At 34.2% G+C, this 25,549-nt stretch overlaps 1 long non-coding RNA gene across 4 annotated transcripts in view; it reads right to left on the reverse strand.

The window, feature by feature from the left end:
- LOC143694367 (uncharacterized) overlaps positions 1-25,549 on the reverse strand; it is a 144,660-nt gene that overhangs the window by 56,464 nt on the left and 62,647 nt on the right. Inside the window, exon 1 of one of the 4 annotated variants that reach the window (XR_013182825.1) lies at positions 1,367-1,472. The exons of the other annotated variants lie outside the window; for them this stretch is intronic. This is a non-coding gene — a long non-coding RNA (uncharacterized LOC143694367). Of the gene's footprint in view, positions 1-1,366; positions 1,473-25,549 lie in introns of those variants that run through there. 4 annotated transcript variants of the gene reach the window in all.

Consider the following 25,549-nt stretch of genomic DNA (forward strand, 5'->3'; position numbering starts at 1 on the left):
AAAAGTCTCTTTTAATTGAGACAGTGATTTTCCCTTTTGATACACTCATAATCTATTTTGCTCTGCTCTCTTACTATCTCTCAGTGTTGTGACAATCATCTCATTGGTTTTCCATTTAAATAAAATATCTCTTTTTTCCAAGTCAAATTAAAGGTCATTAAATGTAATTGATTTAAATGGTGACTGAGATCAATTGACAGGACAAGAACTTGCACAGCAGCTGATGGCTGACCATTCCATTACCCTTCTCTCATGTTTGCTAATATTTATCCACAGCCCATACACACACACAGAAAGAATCATTACAGAGAACAATCTTTCCATTTGAAAAAATATCAAATTATGAAGCCACAAGGAGATTATCCATCAGACAATATTACCTATAGGTTTATGAGTTCATGGATTCACAATAAACTGTAAATCATACAACACAGACAGAAGTTCTTTTACCTGTACTTCATATTAGTAAAAAAACCCAGTTGTTCATTTATATACCTATGTGTATAAATATATAGCCACATATATCTGCCTATCTTTGTTTTAGTATATGTCCATATCCAGTGAACTTATCTATAGAAGGTTGACAGGTGAATAAGCCTCATGGCTAAGGAGCTTGCACAGATGCCTGAAAATTCAATTCCTAGAGTTTAACTCCCTCACTGCAAAATAGGCATAACAACGCTTGGAAATTTGAAAGGAAAAATGAATTTTATGGACTTACCTATGTGAATAGATTTTATGGACTTATTTAATATGTGTTTAGAGACCAAAATGCATATATACACATCTCTTTTTAGTGGTAGTACCTTTTTGAAGTATTCAAATATAATTTAAATTAAAATATTTTGCACCTGAATACAACTCAGTTCCTTAGTCATGATAGACTCAAATTTTACAGAACTGGACATAAGTGGTTTAAAATTTCTCATACAGGTCAGGAACAGACAAAAATGTAAAATAAGTTTTAAAATCCCCAGTGAAATATTAATTAATTAAAAAAAAAGATAAGCATCATAAATAGCTACTGACCTCCACTTTTGAATATCATGAGTTTGCTTACTTTTAAAAATTATTTTTACTCTACATAATGTGTTTTCCCACTAGTAACTTTCCTGTGTTACTGAAAAAATAAAATTGTGGAGAAAAAATAAAAAATAAAATTGTAGTCAAGTATGAATGCTAAACTTATAATGAACTGCCTCTGACAGTTTGCTTCCTTACAAGATTCCTCTTTCCTAATTTTTTTTTTTTTTAAACTAGATTTGGTTTCACTCTGATAGTGAAATTAATATATTTGGAATCAGTTGTGTTAACAGCAAGCATGACTTAGAAATTTAAGATGCAGTTGAGAAGAAACTTTACTTACTGTCGAAATACCTCATATTTCCTAAGAAAGAAATAAAGAAAAATTATGCCACAATGTAGATCCTTCACAGCCACTTCTGGAATTCTGTGCACAGGTCAGACCTCTCCGTCTCAAAGGAAATGACAGAATAAATAAAAAAATGGAGAGAGAGAGAAGACATATAAGGAAAATTAAAATTTTAATGTAAGGAATATTGACAGTGATTTTTTTATATATATAAAAAAGAATATGGTATTGTTTTATAGACTTATAAGCGAAACACCAATTGTGGATTTACTGATTTTTATGTCCTCCCAGTAGGAGGACATGGGGAAATGCATGACATTAAAGTCGAAAGGGCAATTCCAAAACAATCAGCCATTGCACAGGAAAAAAGAAGCTGTAGAATACCTTACTGCAATTTGTTGTGGTAGTACCTCTGTGATTTTAGGAAGTGACTGGATAAATTTCTGAAGGAACAATAATTTTATGACTGCTATGAACACACCCTGTAATTCTGGTCTTATCATCTTCATGCTGTCAGTTTGTCAGTTAAGTATTCTGAAATATAACCTGATGATAGACATTGAGAGTTGATGCTGGTCTGGGAACATAGCAGTTTACAGCCTTGAAAGAATATACATTGCAATTCATAGAATCATAGAGTATCCTCGGTTGGAAGGGTCACACAAGGACCATTAAAGCCCAGCTCTTTGCAAGCCAAAGCCAAGAATCACACCTCTGGCAGGGTGGTGCTGTGACCCCTTCCCTGAGGCACCTGTTCCAGCATCCAGCCACCCTCTGGAGTAAGAACTTTTTTCTAATATCCAACCTAAACCTCCCCTGACACAGTTTCATGACATTCCTTCAGGACATTCCAGGTCCTGTTTCTGGTCACCACAGAGAAGAGATCAGTGCCTGCCCCTCCTCTTCTCTCAGGAGGGAGAGTTAACTGTAGTGAGGTCTCCCCTCAGTCTCCTTTTCTCCAGGCTGAACAGACCAAGTGACCTCAACTGCTCCTCACATGGCTTCTCCTCCAGGCCTTTCACCATCTTTACAGTCCCACCTTGGACAATCTCTAAGAACTTTATAGCCTTATATTGTTGAGCCCGAAACTTCATGCAGGACTTGAAGTGAGCCCACAGAAGACCAGAATAGAGCAGGATTAATTATTGTGTTAATTCTACAGTACTTGAATTATTGAATGCCCTTATATCTCCCAAGAATGGTCCACCTTACTATTTCCCTTGAATTCTATCTATCAACATGCAAAACAACAGCAAATGTCAAAATAGTCAAATGCTCTCTCAAGAACAATGCTGCAGTAAAGACATGCCAGGTGGGATGCTGCTATACTTAATTACAAACACTGAAACATCCATAGTAAATAGGAGTTCACTCATACAGCCAGAATAAAATATACTGTGTCTAATCAAAGCCTGCACTATACACTCTCAATTTTCAGCCATTCTGTGAAAAATTCAGTACAACTATATTTAATAATCATTGTACTTGATACTTACTGCAGTTTGGTTCAAATGTGTTTCTTAGAGTATCAAATGAAAGTTACTTTAAAATACACAGTGAATAGCAACCACAGAATCACCAAAGAAATAACAAATGGAGACTGTTAGTGTTAGAAACTTCCCTGTATTATTTTTCATATTCAAACTGCTGAAAAACAATTTGCTAGACAGTTGCTGAATTAAAGATTCGTGATGCTACAGTCTTACACTGACTTAAGCAAAAATACTGACCTATCTAGGTCAATTCACTTTGGGGGGCCATTGCAAACATTTCTTTAACAGGAAAACAAAGCCTTGTTAGCAAATGGAACATATGTGTTCCAGAAGAACTTCCACACATTCTTTTCAAAATTTGTATTCATAAGTAACCTGTAGGAAAACAGATGGAAGATGGCAGGGATGGACTCCAGAACAACAAAGAAACAACCAAAGGGGAAAAAAATATTTTGGCTATTGTTCCATGGTGAATGTTGCAGACAGCTCCTGGGTGAAATATTAATTATCAGTTATCTAGAAATAAAGTACCTATTTCTCCAAAACACACTGCAAATCTTTTTTGTACAGGTGGAATACCTGTGCTTGAAGATGGGCTATTTTAATATGGTGGATATAATTGTCTTCAAACTGCAAATAATTTTTCCAATATAGCCATAATTCTCAATCTACTGCATTTAGATTTTCTAAAAAAGGATAAAGATGAGGAAAAGTAACCTTACATAAACCCAAAGGAAATGTTAAAAAATTATGAATGTGGGAAAAAGCCAGTTATTTTATATTTTTTGAAAATATAAAATTAATTTGAATCTAAATAATTTATTCTACATTGGCACATTAAAATATCCTTTTACTCATACTTTCATTGTTAGAAATTTAATTTTGGCGATCTATTGTGATGCAGGAATGTAGCAAGTCACTACTAATGTGCTTTCATGTTTCCATGAGATGAAGCCTGGCAATCAATGCAAGTTGGTAAATGTAACTTTTACACAAGATAATATTCTACTTAAAAACTACCTCCATATCAAAAACTCAAATAACTGTATGGTCTTCCAGACTCATGACAGGCAAGTCAAAGGTAGCTCATTGAATTATTTAATGTTTATGAGAGGTCCAATTGGGTTAACACTAAAAACAAGTATGGTGTGATCAAAGTGAGGGACTCTGTAGGACTCCTAAGGTTCATAGCTATTCAAGCTTTAACTCACATTATGGAATAATTATTTTTTATTGTTTATAAAACACAGGTCAGTGAAAACAGAGCTAAAAATCAATATTTCTTGAGCTTGGGCATGAGCTGAAAATTTTGAGAAACCTGTTTCTGGATACTGTTTGAATATAGACATTTCAGTTCCACCTATTTAGAAGTCTTAGATTCTTAAACTGAATAAGGATGCATGTAGTTTCAAAAGAATAAAAGAATGATAGTGTTCGTGAACTTAGGTTCTCACACACAAACTCACAGTATCTTGAATCTTGTTTAGTTAGACATTTTTGTCATGTAGGTCATCAGAACAAACAAAAATCCTTCTGTTAAGCTGCACCAGTGAAAGTTTAGGCTAGTCATTAGAAAAAATTCTTTACAGTAAGAGTGGTTAGGCATTGGAATGGCTGCCCAGGGAAGTGGGAATCACTGTCCCTGGAGGGGTATAAAAAAAGACTGGATGTGGCACTCGGTGTCGTGGTTTAGTTGATAAGGTGGTGGTAGGTCATAGGTTGGACTGGATGATCTTCAAGGCCTTTTCCAACCTAGTTGATTCTGTGATTGTGTGAAATAAGAACACAGCAAAAACGTAGATGAACCATCACTTGACATTATAAATTTGTATAGTTAACTTTCATATCCACATATTCATTAAAACTATTTCTAGCAAGGAGGCATTTCAAAATCTAATGGAAAAGGAACCTGATTTAATGCCAAGCTTTCAGTACAATTTCCCCTAAAGTTGCAGTCTGATTCAGCTGATTGCCTGAATGAACATATTCCTTATTCCCTCTGAGCAAGTGACCTGTGTCTAATAGCAATGTTATTAGGCAAAGAGCCTACTTGATGTAGAGTGCTATGTGTTCTACTTTTCTAGCCTAAAAATTTGCATTTTTTCTCCTCTGCAGTGCTCCTTTGTCAAGCAGAACAAATCTAGAGTAGTATGATATTTAGTGACTTTTTTCACATGCCTGGCTGGGAAGGTGAGCATCTTTCAGTCTGTCATAGAGCAAAAAATATCCTGGAATCAAAGCAGTTTATGCTACTTGAAGAGCATGTCAAAATATCTGAGGTTATAAAACTCCAAGGCAATAGGTGAATGTGGGCAGCTGAAATACACCTACAACTCAGTATTTGAGAATAAAGCACTGTAGATGTTTTAAAATAAGTGCCATTCTGAAACCAAGGGCTCCTGACATTTCACCATCCTAATGGTGATTTTTAAATGTCCTTTGTTCTAGAGTGTTATTTCCATTTCTGTAATTTGATGCATTTACACAGGTTTAAATGATAGCTGTCCATTGTTTTTAGGGAATCTAGGCATAGAAAATGGGCCACTTTCAGCTCATCACACAGTTTACTACTGCATTATCACAATTTGATAAGCAATGCAAGATACCTAAACCTCTTCTTCTGCCACTAAGTGTTATCATCTGTTTTTCTGAACAGACTGAAAGGTCTTACACAAGATTTTCATGATGTTCCTAGACTTGCAATTGGGCAAATTTCTGTTGATTTTGTCCAATACATTATTGAGTGTTCTAAATAAGAACAGAAAATTGCAAATTCATTTTATTGCAAAGTGATTAACCAACACATAACATATTTTAGATTCTTCAAGCAATACGTAAACACATGTTTAATATTTCTTTTTTATAACTATCTAGCATTTTAATGCAAATTAGACAAGTCATTGTGATATTTGTTCTCATGGGAAATCAAAATTATGTATATCATCCAAATCAAGAAAAACCTTCCCTTTTTTGAACCTGAGTATTGTTCAGTATTTAAGGAAAATTTTTCCTAACTTCATTCTTGTTGACATATCATGTGTATACACCAGCTTTCCTTATCATTTTTATGTACAGTTATCCATATTTCATGCACAATCACAGTTCATGCAAGTATAAAACAAGCATGTTTTTTATATTCATATTTTTATATTAAAAGATTGTTATTAACATGATTTTTATACCTTTTTAACATACTATCCTGTGGAATATGTTTTCTCTATAACATTTTTTTAAATATATACATGTACTTCAAGCTACACTAATAGACCATGAAGAAGGGCTGAAGTTTTTACTAATTTCATTGTACTACAGTATTCACAATGACCTATGCAATTAGCATCAAACTATGAATCCAAATTAGTTGTGTTGTCATCTTCATCTTCAGGCAAACAGGGAAAAAACTGTGCATGTGCTTAATCAAATAAAACTTAAATATCTTCTCTGACAATTAATTTTTGAAGTGAATTACTAGAAATAATTATTTCTCCTTTCTCAAAGAAAAAACATAATTAGATTCTAAAGTTGTGGAACGTTTTGTTTCATCAAACTAATATTCCAGGCACCAAAAGAGGAATCTCTCAGGCAACCTTAAGAGTCAAGCTGGAACTTGGAAGGTCTCTCAACCTTATAAACAAACCTCATTTCTGTTATTTTATTTACAAAGCATCAGACGTATTTTTCTTTCACCCATACATAAGCCCGACGTAGCAGCAAAGTAATCTATTTTGTTGAGCTTAAAAGAGAAAAATCCTACTGCTCAAAATCTAAATATAGAGAGCTATCACAGAAAAATTTTGCTGAAGGAAACAAACTTTGATTGTTTCAGAGTACTTCTGGAATCAAGCTCAAGATGCACATACTGGTGAAAGTGTCTGTAAGAACTTCAATGCCCTTGCAAAAGTCATAGTATCTGGTTCACACAAGATTAATCCACAAGAAAATAGTGATGATATATAAAGTATATTAAAGCTCTAAACAAAGAACTTCCTTTACATAACAAGACCTCCAGATATGCTTAAGGTAAGTAACAAATACCAACAAAATAAAATTAAATGCCTTCCAAAGAAGACCTGCTTCAAGGTCTTCTTATCATTAATGAATCCAGAGGATTTTTAACTCAAAATTATCACAATGATCTATATCATTAGTGGAGGTTTATGAATTGTTGTTATTTAACAATGCATCTTGGTAGATATTACTGCATCTATATATTGTAATACACAAGTCTCTGTTCTCTATGTAACTTACCTTCATGGTCTAAATGTCTTAATCAGACCTTGCAAATTCTTTTCTTTGGAAGAAAAAGAAATCAGAAAGAATTTTACTGTATTTGAAGTCTGCATGTTTTGGGTGAGGTATGTGAGAATTTTCCTGTCACCATATTCCAATTTCCCTTTACTCAAAATATATAGGTTTAGATGCATGATTTCAGAGGATATTGGACAAAACAGTTCTCTTTCACTAAGATTGGCTTAATCTCTGTTTAATATTATCTATTTATACCATTTACATTTAGAAAGAATTCATCATTTCTCAGTGGTCTTTTTGTGCCACTACAGCTCACTAAAACATAAATTTCTCTGATCTCTCCCTGCTTATTCTTTAGTCAAGTAAAACAACAAGAATTTTGCCTGAGAATATTTCAGGAACTGGCTCAATAACTAAAAGCCAAACCATGAGAAGATAGTTCACCCTGCTATTTTGTGTCCCTATCCTCTCTACTTCAAAGAAATGTAGTAAGGAATATGTAAATATTCGAATTTTAGAAGCAGTTTCAATGTGTTCTGTATGTTTCTATGGTTTTTAAAAACAGGATATTTCATATTTGCTGCTGCCTGAGAATTTTGTCAAGAGCACATTTATAAGAAATGCAGCAGTCATTAATCTAGATCTATGTAACTGCAGAAATTAATTTATTTGTGTATTTGCAAGTCACTGCTATCACCTTGCAAATGTTTGAATCGTTGATGCAGCCCTTTAAACTGACAAATGATAAAAATGTGGCAGAAAGTGCAAATCAAATTTAGAACAGGCATAAAATACAGGTAGAAATGTTTCTCTTTGAAGCCTTACTAGAATCAAAGGAGTTTACATTCATGAAATTTGTATCAAGCAAGTTTTACAAACAACTGATCTCCTGTAGCATTCACAAAACTCTTTGGAATTAGCATCTAAAATACATTCCGTAAGACACTAAAAGCAGAGAAGTCTTTAAAGAGTTTTGAGTGTAGAAATTTCTCCCCTGTAAAGAGGCTCAGTCAGTTTCTAGGCAACGTAGCTCTTCTAAATCCCTTTCATGCTCTTCATAGTATCCCATCCAGTGACCCTGCTAGAAGAGACTGGTTAGAGCAGCCACAGGCAGCACAATCATTTCTGCCTGCCAGGCTTCTTTGTTATTCAATGTTTTTTCAGGATGTCTGCTGTATAACCTAACAAGCCCCCATAGGAGACAATATCTTAGCTGATTCCCCTGGCAGCCAATCACTTTGCTACCACTGCAGACAGAGACTTACTGGCAACTGGCTGCGTCTCTTCCTTCTCACCCTGCTTGCATTTGTGTGCACACACGCAAAGCCTGACAGAGACCAGACACCCTGATCTGCTCTTTGAACCTCTTCCTTCAGTACCTAATGCTGGTTTACTCTCATTACTAGGGGATTCAGCTGACAGCTGTAAGTAGGGTGCCTTATCTACAAAGATAAAGAAATTTTACTTTAAATAATTTCTTATTGCAATTCACCAGGCCTGTTGACACCTGTGAAATTGCTTTGGTCACTATAATGGCTCTTCAGAAATGGTGTTATTTTATAAGCACAATCTCTTGCATAACAGCAAATGTGATTTATGACATGCATCAATCCTACCTAATGGCCTTACTGGTATATTGTACACTGTTGACAAGCAATAATATGTTTATGAAAACACTTGTTGCTTATAATTATAATCCTGCTAATTTTCTCATTCCCAAAAGCAACATTAGTGTTTGCTAATGAACTGCAGATTAATTCACTCTGAATTAGTCTCTACCCCCAGCCTGCCCCCTGCGCATACTAGATGGCACTAATTTTGCTTTGGGGATCTTAAAAGGATTTGTTGTTTGAGAGTAGATACAAATGGCCTGCTCTATTACTTAAGACTTTGGTTTACTTCAATTGGAATTCATTTATTCATCAATGTTCTGAATTTGAGCTGAGAGATAATGCATTAGTAAAGAAATACAGACAAATTATTCAGATCAATACAAATAAATTGAACATATAAACAGTAAGAGTAGCTCAAGGCACTGTCGTTTCCTCTGGGGCATCTAATGGTACAAAGCTGGTAAACTGAAACAAGCTTGAGGGTCTGAGTTCAGTCCATAATGGTTTAATAGCCACAGCATTTAAGTACCAAACACAACACATTTTCTCACATAAGACTAATTTTGTACTTGCTGATTTCATTCACCTCTGCAATCTTTTTCAAAATTGAATTATGTTAAAAGAGTGATCCTCCTTTTGCTTTGCACTTAACCTCCCTGCTTTTCCTTTTCATGTAAGTCAGTATAATATCTGACCTAACTATAAGTGACTAGGATTCACTACCAAAGTTATGCAAACAGCTCTCAGAATTCATGATTTAAAACAAGAGATTATTGCTTCCAAACTTTGTATCAGCTGCCAACCTCACACTATAATCCTTGATTCACGCTGCATGAAACCTTTCATTCTCTGCCAGCAGCTGCTTGCTAAGCTATTCCTGCCCTCCCTTTCTTTCCTTGGCAGATGATGTGTTAAAAAAAGTACTAAGTGGAATATGTGCTAGCTGCAGGTGTACCAAATGGGGTAAGCAGAGACTCAGAGGAGTGAGACAGGATGAAGTTCTGCATCCTCTGTGGTGTTACTTTTAAATAAGATAATGAAAGTCATGTACATATTGCTTTGATGAAAGCACTAGGCATGTTGGCACTCTCTGCTCCCATTTGATACTGGCTGGTTTTTAAATCAGACATGGTTTTTGCTGTATAGTTCCATTAATTAAAGAGAGGTGGACTAAATGTGTTTTTAAAATACCAAATACATAAATTGTGAGCTTATTGTAACCCTGAGAGAATTCCCATATATTCTACTAAATGAAAATAATTAAACAAAAACTTTTATCTTAGTGATTCCTAATACTCATTCTTCCATGGTTAACTTAAAATTCAAGTTACAGCATGACGGGGTTTTTCTTGAGTAATTACCAGACTAGAACTTCAAGAATTTGGCCCACAAGGGCCAGATTTTCAAAAGAATGCAGTATTCACTTATGAGCTAAATGAAGAGTCCAGATTTTCAAGTGCTCACTATGCAGTGGAATGATAAGTACAAAGTTGTACCTAAAATGAAGCTGCTGTACAGAGACTCCAAAAAGTGCACTGAGAATAAGGGGCAGAAGATTGTTCATTAGTGTTTTTGTTATAAATCAGGCACCAGGTGTTCATTTTCATGGTTTAGTTATTTGTACATCATGGAATTTAATGATTTTATGATATTCACATTAGCCAAGAAAAACAAAAGAAAAAACTGCTTACTATTGATATATTTTAAAGCTCAAGCATGATACCCATAACCTTTCTTTTAGATTGCTTTTAACCTTAGTTTTTTTTTAAACTGAATTTGATTTGAATAAAATTTAATTATTGTTGTCTGATATAATTTGGTTGGATTTTTGTGCTCTACCTCTGAAATGATCCAGACAGTACTTTTAATATATTTTAATGGGAAACAATGTATTATGTGCTGGTGTGAAATTTCATTCATCCTGACAGATTTAGGTTCTTTGGATCTACACTTTTTTACTTGAAATTATTTCTTATGTAGAAAGAAAGTATTGCAACAGGCACAAGGTATACTGACACATATTTAGGTTTAAATAAAAATAGCTGTACAATGCAATTCATTGACAGAGGCTTACTTTGTGACAAAAAATCTATAAACATCAGCAAACATTCAAAACATTCTGGGAAGTTAACATTCTTGCGAATGTTAACTTTTAAAGTTTAAGCTTTTAAGCTTTTTGAAATTCAGATTAAATAATTTTTTTTTAATTGTCAATTAAATTGAATCCTAAATAAGTCAAGATCCAATCAAATGGAAAATATAATTTAACCTACAGGTAAAGTCAGAAGAAAAATCTGAATTAAGGTCTTTATCTACTTTGGAAACATACCAAAACCTGCAAATATATGTCTCTGGTATCAGTCCTTTGGCATAGTTCCATAACTGAACTTCTGAGGGGTGAGATGTATATTTTTACTTTCTAAAAACTTGTAGAAAAAATAATTTTCAGAGTTCTCCATTACAGTGTGTACTAGGGAATATCAAAGTGATGGAAAAGGGGTCCTAAACTAATCACACAAATTCATATAAATATCCAGAAAACATAGTCACTGTGATAGTGGTTATTTGTGTCGCTTTGTTGCTGCTGTATTTGGGATTCTTTTTCTTTTCTTTTTTTTCCTGAAATCAGGGAAAAATTAAAATAAGCAAAAACTTGGATCTTTTTAGGAGACCTATGTGTCTCTGTAACCACTGATAAAAATGCTACTGTGTCTGGGAAAAATGTGTGAGGCATCTTGAATGTAAGCTAAGCCATCTTTGCAGCATATGCTTCTGACAGGGCTGCTTATTCATCAGTGAGTTCCTTTTAAGCATTTTTGCCTGCAGTGAGTATAACCACACTCATGGTGCAGGAGGTAAAGGTTTTACTATGTGCCTGAAATTTGAAAGAGGTGAGTCATCACCCTTTGCAGGTTTTTATAGCATAGTTGCTCAGTAGCAAGTGTATGGAAAGAGCACGAAGAACAGTGTTGAAGTATTACGGATATTCTGGATTTCCATACAAGAAAACAAAGGAAAAAAATTTCAAGTTAGTGCCAGTTATTTGAAGGGGAAATTTCAGAAGGATCTCTAATGAATAAGTAAGTAAATTCATAGAATTCTCTCAATTTTCAGAGGATGCTGTAACCCTAATTACATAAAATTCTGAAATTGTGATAGAAACATATTTTTTTCCCAAGATTCATGGTGTTAGGCTATGAAGTAGATGTCATACCCATAGTCATTTTCAGGTCACTAATACCAAGTCTCTAACCAGTAGTTACGTAGGTAACAATTTACACTGGAAACACATTAATTCTACTTTCCCTTTTACAGATGTGAACAGAGACTGCTCTTATCTATAAGTAAATATTCAACAGTTTTCCATTTTATCTGTTTTACCTTAAGGACTTGGACTAGTTTTGGACTGAGAATTGCTATACGTACCTGGAAAGAAAAAGCATGTTCTGGCCTCCCAAGGAACAAATTGGTGTATTCATTGCAATAAATTTTGTTATTATTCCTTAGTTCATAGCTTATGGATGTTTTAGTTCCAAATGTTCTCTTAGGCGATCTCCTTAAACATATTGTATTTAATAAAACAATAAGCAAAGAATCAATGGGCATTTTTGCAGCTACTCTGTATCTCACTTTTCAAGGAGTAGTCAAATAAAAAAAACTTTTCACCAATGCACAAAAGACAGCAACACTTATTTTAGTAGGTTCTTCAAATTCAATATAGATTTACCGAAAATGGTTTACAAACATTATAGTGAGTAGCAGGGTGTTGCTCAAAGGAGGAAGAGATTCTTTTATTTTGTTTAGTGACAGCACAAGAAAATCATAAGCACAAATATACCATCATAGGTGTCTTTAAAAGGGCCTTGCAGTATTTCTGGCTGCAGATTTCTCCTGGGAAGGACCAAGTTTGAAGTCTTTACCACAACAATTAGACATGATGAACTGTAGTAATGACAAACTATACTTCAAATTCATGGATTATAATTAGTCAGTTGTGACTCATAAGACTGAGTATAGCTACTAAATGTAATAAGTGACTCAGGTATTACAGTCTGTTTTAGATGTCTTAACACTTAATAGTGTCTACAGCCCTAAAGGAGATTTTTATGTTTCTCCACAAAATATATAGAGAGCTTACAGAAGCCAAGAATTTAAATGGAAAATTCTCTAAGATGTCTTCAAGGATGTAGCTCTTGGACTGCTTTGACACTCAGAAGACTCAGCCTGGCCTCACATTTGATGTGTGGAGAACATCTTTAGGCATGTCATCCCTTAGCACATAACAATTGAAAAGAACTTCCTAGTATTGTCTTTTTGATTACACATTGCCACATATAGTAGGGATTTTGGAAAGACTATATCATTTTTGTCTCCTGGCATTAGTTTCTAGAGCTGGCTGAAGTTTAAATTACTAAAATACAGATTTTATTTTTTTTAACAAATGTATATTAAATAAAGGTAAGATCATTCAAAACAATGAAATCTTTAATAAGATGCAAAAAAAAAATATTTTCAAATAAATATTTCGTCAGCTTTACAAGTTCTTTAAAATTGTAACTAAAAAGATGAATGTCCAGGGGAGGGGTAAACCAAATAAGTATATACTTTTAACAAGTATCGTAGACGAAATGGGTATTTGAACAAAAGTTTTATGACTCAGACTGCAGCATATTGTGTTTTTTGGATTGTAGGCATGTGCAAATTGTGTCTTCCAAAAGATGATGTATAGTAATAACAGTACAATTAAATTCAAAGTTTTGAGAACAAATTAACTCAAATTATCAGCCCATCTAACAAGTAATATTCCTAAACCATTATTCTTGAGCATAATTTAAATACTGTAGAGCCGTCACTTCTTTTTTCTAGGGGTTGGCTTATTTTCTCTTCTTGAAAGAGATTTCCATTATTTTAACATTTTGCATTCAATGAATAATGGATTCAAGAGAATCATAAATAATGGAAAATTAAATTATGAATATAAGAAATGTGATATTAACAAAACACAAGGCAGTCATTCTTAAGAAAACTGTTAAATGCCAAAATCCCATTAAGATTGCAATCATGGTACTGATTAGACTCACTGAAGAAAAGTGGTGCAAAGCCAGCCATCTTTTTTTTTTCTAGTATCTATTGCTTTGCACTTAACCCAAGCCTATAGAAAGTAAAACTATTCAGGATCTAGCAACTTTTCCCCTCCCACCCTTGGAATTGTTCCTTTCTCTATTTATAGACAAAAATAACTTTCCTAAAAGTTGTATTTATTAGAATGTGTTCCCTGCCTCTATCTGTTAAAATCCACATGTATTAAAGCAAATCAAGACTATTCTGACCAACATTCTGTTATATATTTATAAAGGAGAAAAATATTAAAATCTGTTTTATCTAGGACAAATAAATCCACCATTTTAACCAACTTTCATTATTAGCCCAATTTCTGGCCTAGCTTCCTAAATTTAAACAAGGAAAGAAGAATTGCAAAATATAAATAGCTTATAATTAAGTAGCACTTTTTCTAATCGAGTATTGCAAATACTAATTTGCATGAAGTGCTCCAAACAGGAAAAGGAGTAACACACAACACAAATTTTGGTGAGGTCACTCAATTGTAATTGAGTAAATGGAAAGACAGAGCTTTCAATCAGATTTTTCTTTATCTATCTGACAGAGTCAATTACCTCCCTTAACCCAACTGCAGTACTACCTTTAAAATTTTTAACCCCTTGTGTTAAAAAAAAAAAAAACCAAAAAAGAACTTAATCAATACAAAACCACCATAATTCCCTTTTCACACCACCTTTATTTAGACACAAACCTATGTGTAAATAAACACCCAAGTCATTGCTATGACACTAGCTTTTGCTCCAAGCCCCCATGGATGATTTGCTTCCATCAAGCACTGCATGTTGTAGTGTGGGGGCTCTCATGGGGTCCACAGAGCGGGACGTTGCCCAGCAATCCCAAGCATGGCAGGCTAGAGACCTTTTGGAGCAGCCAGGAAGCAAGGCTTACCAGACAAACTTATAGCCATTACATGCCTCTCATACATCAAGTCAGGATCAGATCCAAAAAACAACATGGAAAGTAAGGCCATACTTGACCAGCTGATGCAGAACAGCTTTGTTTGGGACCCAAGTGTGAGAACTCACCTCAAAAAGGTTTTTACTCTTAGCATCTTGTTAACGGGCATGGGAAATATGCCACACATACATGTAAATACATTGGACAAATGAATTTGGCTGATTAGAGAAATTTCTGTCATAAAACAAGTAAAACAAAACTGCAGGTAAAGAAAGATTAAGAAAAAATTGACGTCTCAATTTAGAGGCCTTGCAAACTCATAAAAGCTTGCTGCCTGTTACCAGAAACAGCAATGCCAAGCTACAGCAGCTCCTAAGTGAAAAGGGACATGCTTACAGAGTACTGCTGGTGACCCTCTGCAAAGCAAGGAGCTGCCTCCACCTGTGGCATGTCAGCCAGATTAGCAGCATGGAGAGGAGGAAGATGTACTTGGAGCTCTGACACAGGTGGGTTTGTTTCTGGTTTCAGGTGATCCAGATCATATAGGTAAGTTTGGTCTTAAAATTTAAGCCAGTGGAAAAAAGAGAGAATGCAGAAATATTTACTAATCAGCCCATTCCAGGGAGAGTAGGAGAGAAGAAAAACACTTTAAACAAAGGATTAAATAATCAGCTTCTAGTACCTATGAGATGTTGAAACATACAAAAAATCTGGCATTAGTACAATCAAGATATTTGTAACAAGCCTTATTTCCTTTTATTGGTGAGATTACTGCTCTTGTAGGAAGGTTGTATGTGTATCACATAGTTTTTTCAAAAAGTCTTTAGTATAGTCTTGTATAACATTCTCATATGCAAAACAACAAAAAATGGTGAAGATGAAATCATGTGTGACTGAGTCCCCAGATGAACAAAAAGGAGAGGATATTAAAAGGAGGTCTATTTGTGGAATATGGGGTTATATTTGTTAAAGTTATAATGCCTCTGGGTTTTGGGTCTTAGAATCTAGGAAATGGACCAGATAAATAACAAATCATACTTGTGATACCTGACGAGTAAGGGTAGCGTGTTCTTCTGGAATGGATCATGGTCTGAATAGAATCATGGAATCACTAAGATCAGAAAAAACCTACAAAGTTATGGAGTCCAACCTTTGAATGAGCACCAGCCTGTCAACTAGACCATAGCACTAGATGCCACATTGTTGTTTCTTGAAGAAAAGTTTTGTTTACCCCCTTCCTTACTTCACCAAGGACTGAAAATGCTATCATTTCATGGTTGCTATGTCCAAGACAGCCTCCGACCACCACGTCTCCCACCAGCACTTTTAAATTCATAAGCAGCAGGTCCAATGGGATTCCACCACTGGTAGGTTCACTTGACAACTGTGTCAGGAAGTTACCTTTTACACCCTCCAGGAGCCTCCTACAGTGTGTTGGGCTTGCAGCAGACATTCAGCAAGTTAAATTCTCTGACAAGAATAGGCAATCTTAAAACATTAGCCAGCCACTGAAGTATAGAATACTTCACCTGCCCCTTCATGCTGGTTGGATGCTCTATATCAGACTCCCTCCAGGATATCTGCCTTGTTAGCCTTCCCCCAGGTTCCTACCCATAAGCACTCAACCTTCTCATCACAGTCCTTGACCACTGTACAGCTGAAATACTCTCTAACAAATCGGGAATATTTTTCATTTGAGAAAATACCTTGGCTTTGGAAAATTAAAATTGCTATGAATTCAGGCAGAAAAATGTGAACTTTGAAAGAGGTTGACATAAAAAATAAGACTATATCCAAAATGAGATAATATATATTTGGGGAATAGGTCATTCTACTTAATGTGGGTAGGTCTCAGCTATAATTTTTTGGGCTGCTACATTTTCAAAACTCATCATAGTGAAGGAAGTCGAAAGGAGAACAAGAGAGAGGAAGATGTTTGGAAAACATTAACAATAAGGCAACCAAATCCAAATTTTAGTAAGAAAATATAATGTTTATAGTAATTGAAAATCTATGGTAAGATTTAGTTGCTTAAATATTAATGTCTAGAGCCAATTAAAGCAGTCCACATGTCCTCCTTAGCTTCCAGTAGCTCTCTTATAAGAACATCCATTTTCTGTAGTGTCATATCTGTTAACTTCATAAGAAAATCCTAAATGCTTTAGAGGATCTGAGATGACACAGCTGTTCATAATTTGGACACCTGAGTGTCTCTCCAGTTCAAAAAATTACATGAAAAATACAAAGTTTTGAAGTAGTTTACAACCACAAAGACTTTTATGACAAAGACAGGAAAGATAAAGCTTTGACAACAGCTTAGAATCAGTACTTCTGAATTCTATTTAACAGAGGTTTGTTTGTCAGTTTGGTTTTTTGGCTTTTCCTTTTTTTGTCTGACTATTTTTTCCCTTTTCTTTTTCTAAAGATGCCTTTTTGCAAAAATCTTTGAGTCATCCAAATACTCTTTAGTGGTCCAGGTGCTCTTAATCTTGCCCAGAACAGAGCAACAAATTCAGTGATATATTGTAAATTTTCTATATATTTTAGTCTGTGATTTCCATTTGTAAATTACTCCCATATAACTGACTGATTAAATTAAAGTTTAATATTTCATTGCCATCTCATGGCTTTCAGCAGTTCTGACTTCAAAATTGGTGTAAAATATTTTCTCCAAAAATTTCTTCTAAAACTAAGTATGAAATAGCATGACATACACACCTGAGAAGCACAACAAGTAGTTTAAATGCTACTCTGCTGAGAAAAAACAACGTCCTGTTTTAAAATATGTACTTCTGATTGTTTAGCAAGACTAGAATTTAAGTAGTAAGCTTTAAGTCTAAGATGTCTTACATATATGTCCAATTATGCTGAGAATGGAAGGGAATCAGGTTTTCCATAAATAAATGCATTTAAAGACAGGAATACAAAACTGGAGGAGGGTGGGGGGCTGGGAGGCAAAACAGAATAAATGGACTTCAGGTAGTCATTCTTTTCCCAGTGCTTTTCGTGATTCTTATCGGGAAGCATAGCCCCAAATCTTGCTGCAACAGCTTTTGTTCAAATGATAATATTGTCTTCATTTCAAATTAATGGCATCTGGGTGCAATAATTCTTCTGGTAAGTTTTCCTGAAATGTCTTTTGTAGCTTTCCTTTTCACTTGTAACATAAACTGTGGTATAGAGAATGTGAGTTTGTTCACGTTTTTGTACAATAAGATAAAATTAATTTTGGATTTCAATAATTTCAGAGAATGTGAAACTGCCCTAGCTGTGGAAAGATCTAAGTTAAATTGAGCCAGGAGTTCAGGGGAAAACCTGATTGAAATGCTTCTATCTTTTGCTTGGTAGCAGTGAATATAGTTTGCATTAACTATAGGTTAGGGAATGCTGGAACAAATCTGCCTGCAGCCTTCCACCAAATTTAGTGAAACATTGATTAAATTGACTGTCAGGGTTTTTTTCTTACTGACTTTATTGTGAAGAGTTATCCCACAATATACTGGAAAATGCTGTCATTGATGTGTATTGCACATGTAATAATTCTGGGAAATTGTCTTGTTAATATATTAAATTACTATGAGAACATGCAGAAAGCACTTCTGCATGCTGTGGGGAACATGGTTCTGATTCCCATCTCAACAAACTAGAGGAGAGGTTTTTCCCAGCAAGCAGACTTTTACAGAGAAGAGTCCAAATACTTTGTAGAGAGTGACTTTGGAATACAGAGAAAACCAATGTTGAACTTGCTTGCACTTTTTTATAGTTATTTGTTTTGGATACTAGAATCATCTAGGACTTATACAGTACAATAAGAGTTGTATAAAACAAGGATCCTACCTGGAGAAGAAAGATTCCTAGAAAATTGTCTTCAACCATCCTCTTGACTTCACAACTATATTTGTCCTCAGAAACAAAATTTCCAATATTAGGCACCAAAAAAAGCTGACTGTAACTGAGTAGCACACGCAAATGTGTCATTACTTATAAACATGTAAATTACTGGCACCAAATTAAAAAATCACCACACACCAGAATAAGATCATGTAAAAAATGTGCCGAAGTTCTCTTAGCGGTGATGAGGCTTTCACCTAAATTTCTCAAAAAAAAAATCCTGTTACCTTCACCTCTCAGTGTTTGTTCTCAATAAAAAACTGAACTAAAAAAATAAAATAAAACAAAACAGGCTTTAAAAGACTGGGATGGAAAACAAAACAACATCATCAGATTTCAAAATCATAAACTCTAGAGATAATAATTTCATGGATCATAGTAATTCATCTCATCTTTAATTCATCTCAATCTCATGAGATTCATCTCATCTCCTTTAACAGAATTTTGCTATCAACCATTTTCTTTCTCCCAGTCTGATTAGTGTACCTTGTAACAGCCACAGCATTTATTCTAAAACTTGTATGTAGCTTTGAAGATTGTTTCTTCTTTTTCTCATGGCAGAAGAGCTTATGAATCCAAAAGCTTCCCTCTTTTCTCAAGCTTTACCAATTGATCTGAATAAAGATACTATATCTTCCTACAAGCTTTACCTAATTTGTATCCTTACACTGTCACAGCTGCAATCAATACAATCGACTTAACACCTAAGTTATGGTAACATTAAGTGAGTGATCATAATGTCTTTTTAATGCATTTAGCTAAAGTTTAACCACTTTTTGTTTTTCTCATTATATCTGTCTCCACTAGTTCTAAGACACCCATTCCTCTTATATTAACTATTGTAGTCATTCTTTTTGATAATCTTCCCCACACCCTTCTCAGATGAAGAAACCCACTAGTTTTTTATGAGTTTAGATCAATGATAGATGTGTCAAGTATTTTCTCAAGTTTACCTAAAATGCCTCTGGACAATAGCACAGTGCAAGGCTCTTAAAGCTTGACTGTTCTTCTAACCTGCAGAAATATCCTTTTGCTCACTTGAAAATGCGGATAAAAAGAGACCAAAAAAAAAAAAATCAATCTTATGTTCAACAAATGTTTTTCTAGTATAGTCGATATTCTGACTCAGACCTACAGTTTATTTTAAATTCTATCTAGATCACACTTTAGGTTAAAATAAGGTGATACAATTATGCTGCAGGAATTCCTTGGGGATACCTGGCCATAATTTTTCTAGTATGGTATCTAGCCTATTTTCCAAGTAGGAGAATTACATCAAGGATTTAGTTTTGCTCACAGAACTTCAGTTGCTTTGCTTGACTTTGGGCCAAATCTGGGAAGCAAGACATATGCAAATGGTTCAACTTTGCTCTTATATACAAATGTGAAGTTCCTTGCAGTTCACATTTCTCAGATGTGAACTGCAAAAATTGAAAATCTTTTGCAATTTAAAACCACATCAAAGAGATTTTTGTTTTTTGAATATATATGAACGGCATTCATCTATGAGTAGTCTACCAATTAAATCACAGTAAGAGATAAAAACTGGAAAACTAATGAATTTAGTTAAATAAAGTAAAAATTAAAATAAAGTAAAAATTGGCAAGTTGCAGATCCCAAGTTTCAAGCCATGTTTCTGCAGAGGGTGTGCATCAGAAATAGCAACTACTCCACAATTAAAAATTCTTTAATAGGATTAGCATGCTAAGTCTATTTTTCTCAAACCCCTCAGTCTAGGCTCCTTATTGGTTCATAAATCTTGATGAGCCTTGTAAATGTTCTTATATTTTCTTTAACTGTGGCTACACTGACAGCAAAATTATCCATTCTGACCAGAAGATGACTACAAAACAGTGTAAGGATGGTGCAGAGAAGTAAAAAATAAAAGTAAGTATCTGTAGGACTTATCTATATGCACTATACAGCTCTGCAGTTTACAACAGCCCTATGAAAGTATCAGTTTAAAATAATAATTAACAGAAAAAGCCCATTCATGACTTAAGTACACAGAAGCTCTGATTTTTTCAGTCGTATTTTAGTCAGCTAATGAAATAAAGATGAAGCTTTTTATTTATTTCTTAGCTCAAGCCATAACATTTCCTGAGTTTTTCAACTAAAGGAGAAATAATACAAATCTGAGTGGTTGAGTGACTTTTTTTAAATACCTTACATTACCTAGCACTTTTTGGTTTGGTTTTTTTTGCAATTCAATGGTTGTTGCTTTTCATCAGACTAATAAGGATACTATAAATAGTTTGAAAACAGCATACATTAAGTAATGTTGCTGAAAGATGCAAGTCTTATAAATAATACAGAAAATTCACAAAAATTGATTGATAGTCCTTGCTTTCCTCCTTCCATGTCTCAGAACCCACTGCTGCAAACCTCTGAGCAACTCATTACCATGTTCCTAAACAGAAGCAAAGTAACTAATAGCATGTGTTTTTTCTGCTTCAATATTCCTGAAATACAAAGTTATCCAATGACTGCTACTCAGAGAAATTCTTCTCCTTAAAAAGAATAGTTTAATAGGTTGATATACTGGTCTTAGTAGTTAGGATTTCCGTCTGAAACTTGAAACTGCTTTCAGTAAAATTCTAACTTCTTTATTCCAGATGGTCAGTTATAGAACTTAATTTACAAAAACAGTTTGATTGCCACGTTAATTAAGATTAGGAAGTACTCTTTAAATGGAGATGCTGTTCTGGTTTTCTCCCCATCTTATAGTTTTGAGCCCTATAGTGATTAAAAAAAAAAAAAGAAAGAAAAAAAATTAAGCCATTAAAATTGTTTCCATTGCAATCAATCAGTGAGATTTTGAACCAGGGCCATTTATGCAAATGATAAAAAACTGAGTGAGCCATTTGCAATGCATAATTTAGCTAAAAATGTTAACCTCTCCTTCTGTTCAAGGCTTATCCACAAGCAGATCACACACTCCTTGAATTTATTTCTATTTAGACATGCTTTCTGGGAAGAAAAAAGAAATTAATCTGGTTGTTTTATAATCACCAATATTCATGAGTATTTGGCAATATTTATTTATAGTTGTGTCTGGTAGTAAGTACAGATTTATTTATTATTTGTATTTCCAATTCAAATCATGGGGTTAAAAATATTTGTGTCTAAAATTCCATAGCATTTTCTTTAAAGAGAAAGTAGGACCTCTTTGTCTTATTCTTAATATTCTTAGTATTTTCAGAACCAGTTCCAAATAGTTGCTCTGTCTGATACCCTAAAGAGCTTTCAGAAAGGGGATTTTTCAAACTGCCTGCACTTTAAGCCTTCTTATTTTCACAACATATGATCCTATGAACATGTGATCTAATTCTATTTAAAATGTTATATCTGGCTTGCCTTTGTGAGAGGTCACACGGAGAGAATTGCAAACTCATGGCTCTATATGGGTGCTTTGCAGACAGAGGAGAACTTGCTGACCATGCACAGACCCTACTGGGAGCCCTGTGACCATGTAAGCACGTTGTAAATATTAATGTCACTAAGCCCTTCTCTCAGCATTGATTTCTAACAGGCAGCACAGTGGTGCATCCTCCTGCTGTTGGGTTTGTAAGACTTGGTGAGTTTACATCTGGTCATGACATGAGGAAAGTGTAACACATCTGCAAAAAAGGCACCACTTCCACTTTCTAGAAGCCCAGTTGCTAATAGAACAGACTATGTGGATTGAGTAACAAGATATGGGAGCACCATTTTCATAGTTTTCTTCTATAAATGCAGGAAACAGGAAGTGCAACCCAGCAGGTATTATATTGTCTTATTAGAAGAGTACTACTTCCCTATCATAATGACAACTGCAGAAAATTAAAAAGAAACAACCATTCTTAGTCAATTATAAACATATTCTGCCATGGAATGTTTCTAATTAGCTGATATTACGATTTAGAATAAGCAATGTCTTAAATTTAGGGGAATTTTACTGCAAGAAAGAAATGTAGATATTTTAATGTTTATTGGAATGAAAATTGTACTGCTAATACAGCAAACGGTTTATAAAAGAAATAGAAAAACAAAATAATAGAAACACCAATTACAGCTAGAAAATGACGTTGATTTTTCTTAACATAATTAACTAAGTACCATAAGACACGGATTGGCTGTTACCCACAAGCAATAAAATATTGTCATAAAAAGATTAAAATATAAAAAATGCCCGTACATGGTAAACACCAATTTTAGATTTAGTTCCTGTAAGGGAGAAATGTTTCCACTGCAGTTAATTCAGCATCCCCATTCCCTGAATGGTATTCTCTTGGGTTCCAGTCTATATCACACCAACAGAGCTTAACTTAGTATATGAATATGCTAAAATCAAAAAGATCCCAATTTAAGCATATTTTATTCTTGTTAGACTAAGCCCTTTGGATTTATTGTATTCCACTGAAATATTTTATATCTCCAAACTGTCTTCTATATTCATCCTGAATGGAGTTAGAGAAACAAGAGTCACTACCAAATTGCTTAATTTGCCACAGGTACATGTTCTCTTGCTGTCTAAGGCAGGAACAGGAGAGTTTCTTAGTAAATATCACATCCCCTTAATTACCAGAGGATTAAAGCAAAAGTTTTGTTGGTTTTGTGTCACCTTTGTTCCTGAATTACAACATATTCTAATAGAATATGCCACAAAGTATAAAGATTTTAGTCTTCATTTTTGGTTTTCTCATAGTTTTATATACTATATCTGGCATTTTCTTTTATATATATATTTTGTATTTATTCAGCTTTCCTCCCCATGAGAAATAATTTCCATCCCTTGGGAAGGAACTGAGAATAATTTCCAGGCACTGGGAATCTAAAGGATTTTCATCTGGTAAACCATAGCCATGCATTCCCTTTTAATGTTTGTGTGAACTGTCAGACAAACAGGTTTACCCCTGTAAGAAAACATGTATTATCAGTTGCCTCTTATGGATGCAGAATGAGGACTGAACAGGAATAAGAAGAAATGGGGGAGAGAAAGGGTGTCCTGTACACAGTGGCATTTCAGGAAAAAAAGAACCTCCTTATGACCTGAGGACTGATCGTTAATGAATTTGGATTTTTATATTAAAGCAAATGTAAAAGATTACTTCTACTGTGGATAGGAAACTGAACAAATTAATTCAGTTCCTGTAGTGAGACTCATAAGAATTGAATGCATCCTGTCTTAATGTAATGATTTGATTACCAAATGTATTACTTGGATCACCTAAGATTTAATTCACCGCCACATCTGAGCTTCATTCCCTAATTACAATATATAATTTTTATGGCAATGGCCTTGATTTTTTTTGTTTGTTTATTTGTTTTATAGTTCTTTATAAAATCGACAAAGATGTATATAAAAGCAGATTAAATGAGAGATTAGTAACTTGCACTGACTGTCCGAAAAACTTCCTGAAGTACATAATTTTGCCTCATCAGGTAATTGATTCTTTCTCTAAAAATGAGAAACAGATTTCCCAGCAGAAAGATGAGAGGCAAAGAGGTGGCCTTTCTTTCCCAGGAGTGAAGAGAATGCAAGGGTTTTGCCAGGCCATCTCTGACTCAAGGCTGCAAGTTTCCTCCTACCCATTATATGGTATCACTTCCACTTCCTGTGTAGACTAGTGGATTTTTAAATAAGAATGCCCTATGTGTATATGAACTTCAGCACGCTGGTCATAAAGGATATGAAAGCAAAGAACTCAGTTCTCACAAACAGAAAAGTCATGATTTTAAACAGCTGTAACTCATAAACACAGCAACATTTTGAATATAGTAGAAACAATCTATAAAACCTTGTATATAAATAAAATAATTTGTAAATTATTTGCCTGCTGCGACTTGCATGAAGATTGTGTGAAATGGAGAAACTCAATTATGCAAGCTTTCTACTTTGTTAGAATAAGTTGTCAATATTCAAATAACATGAACGTTTGCTTTTGGGCTTTTTGAGAAGTTCTCATTTTTGCAGTAAAATTTTGTATGGTAGTAAAAAAATGTCAGAGTTAAAAACACAGTAAGAAGCTTCAGGCTTGATTTGTCATTTTATTCTTTTGTGCAGAGATTGAATGTAAGGGTCCATACTTTTAGTCAGTGATGTCAACAAAACTTACATATAAATGAACAACTTACACCTGAGGTTTTTTGTGCATTTGACAAGTTATAATGGAATTGTTTGCAAAGTTTTATTGAAGTTCCTGCTTCCATTTATCTTTGTTAGCATAGCTACAGAAATCTGCTTTATAATATTTCTGTATAAATTAAACTAACTATAACAGAATTAGACAAGGAGAGGAAAATAGCATATTTTATACTCAAGTAAAAATGGTTTGTCATAAAATATTTGTGGATTATTACTTTGATTTTTGTAACAATTAGATTTGGTTTATTTAACACTGCCTGAAACAATGCCTAAAACTTGCAAGAACCTCTGATCAAGGATGTTGAATAATTTGCTTTCTTTCTTTTATCAAGAGGGGAATTTCCAAGCATTAGTCAACTTTAACCCAAATGCTTCTTCATAACTACTGGCAGGATAGATTAGTATTCCTAAATGTTTTTTTTTTTTTTGCTTTTGTTATATGATGCATGATCAAAAACTGAAGAACAGTTTAAACTGTTGCTTAATAAGCCACTAAATTCTTACAAGATGCTAAGCACTAATTCTCAGTCCACTGCAATGTTTAGCTTGTGCATAAAGGTAAACACATGATAGGCCTCCAAAGTCAATTAAAATAGAATACTTCCATCCATATTTTCCCTCCAAATAAGCTAACTGAAAATTATAAAAATTATCAGGACTGAAAGTCCTACCAGAAATTCAATTATATTTTCATATCTATATTTTATATCAACTTTTATAGGACCTCAAAAGTTCCTGTGACCTTGCAGCTTCAAAAATACCATAAAACAGGAAATTCACGATAATA

Source organism: Agelaius phoeniceus, chromosome 6 (assembly GCF_051311805.1).
Source record: "Agelaius phoeniceus isolate bAgePho1 chromosome 6, bAgePho1.hap1, whole genome shotgun sequence".
Classification (NCBI taxonomy): Eukaryota; Metazoa; Chordata; class Aves; order Passeriformes; family Icteridae; genus Agelaius; species Agelaius phoeniceus.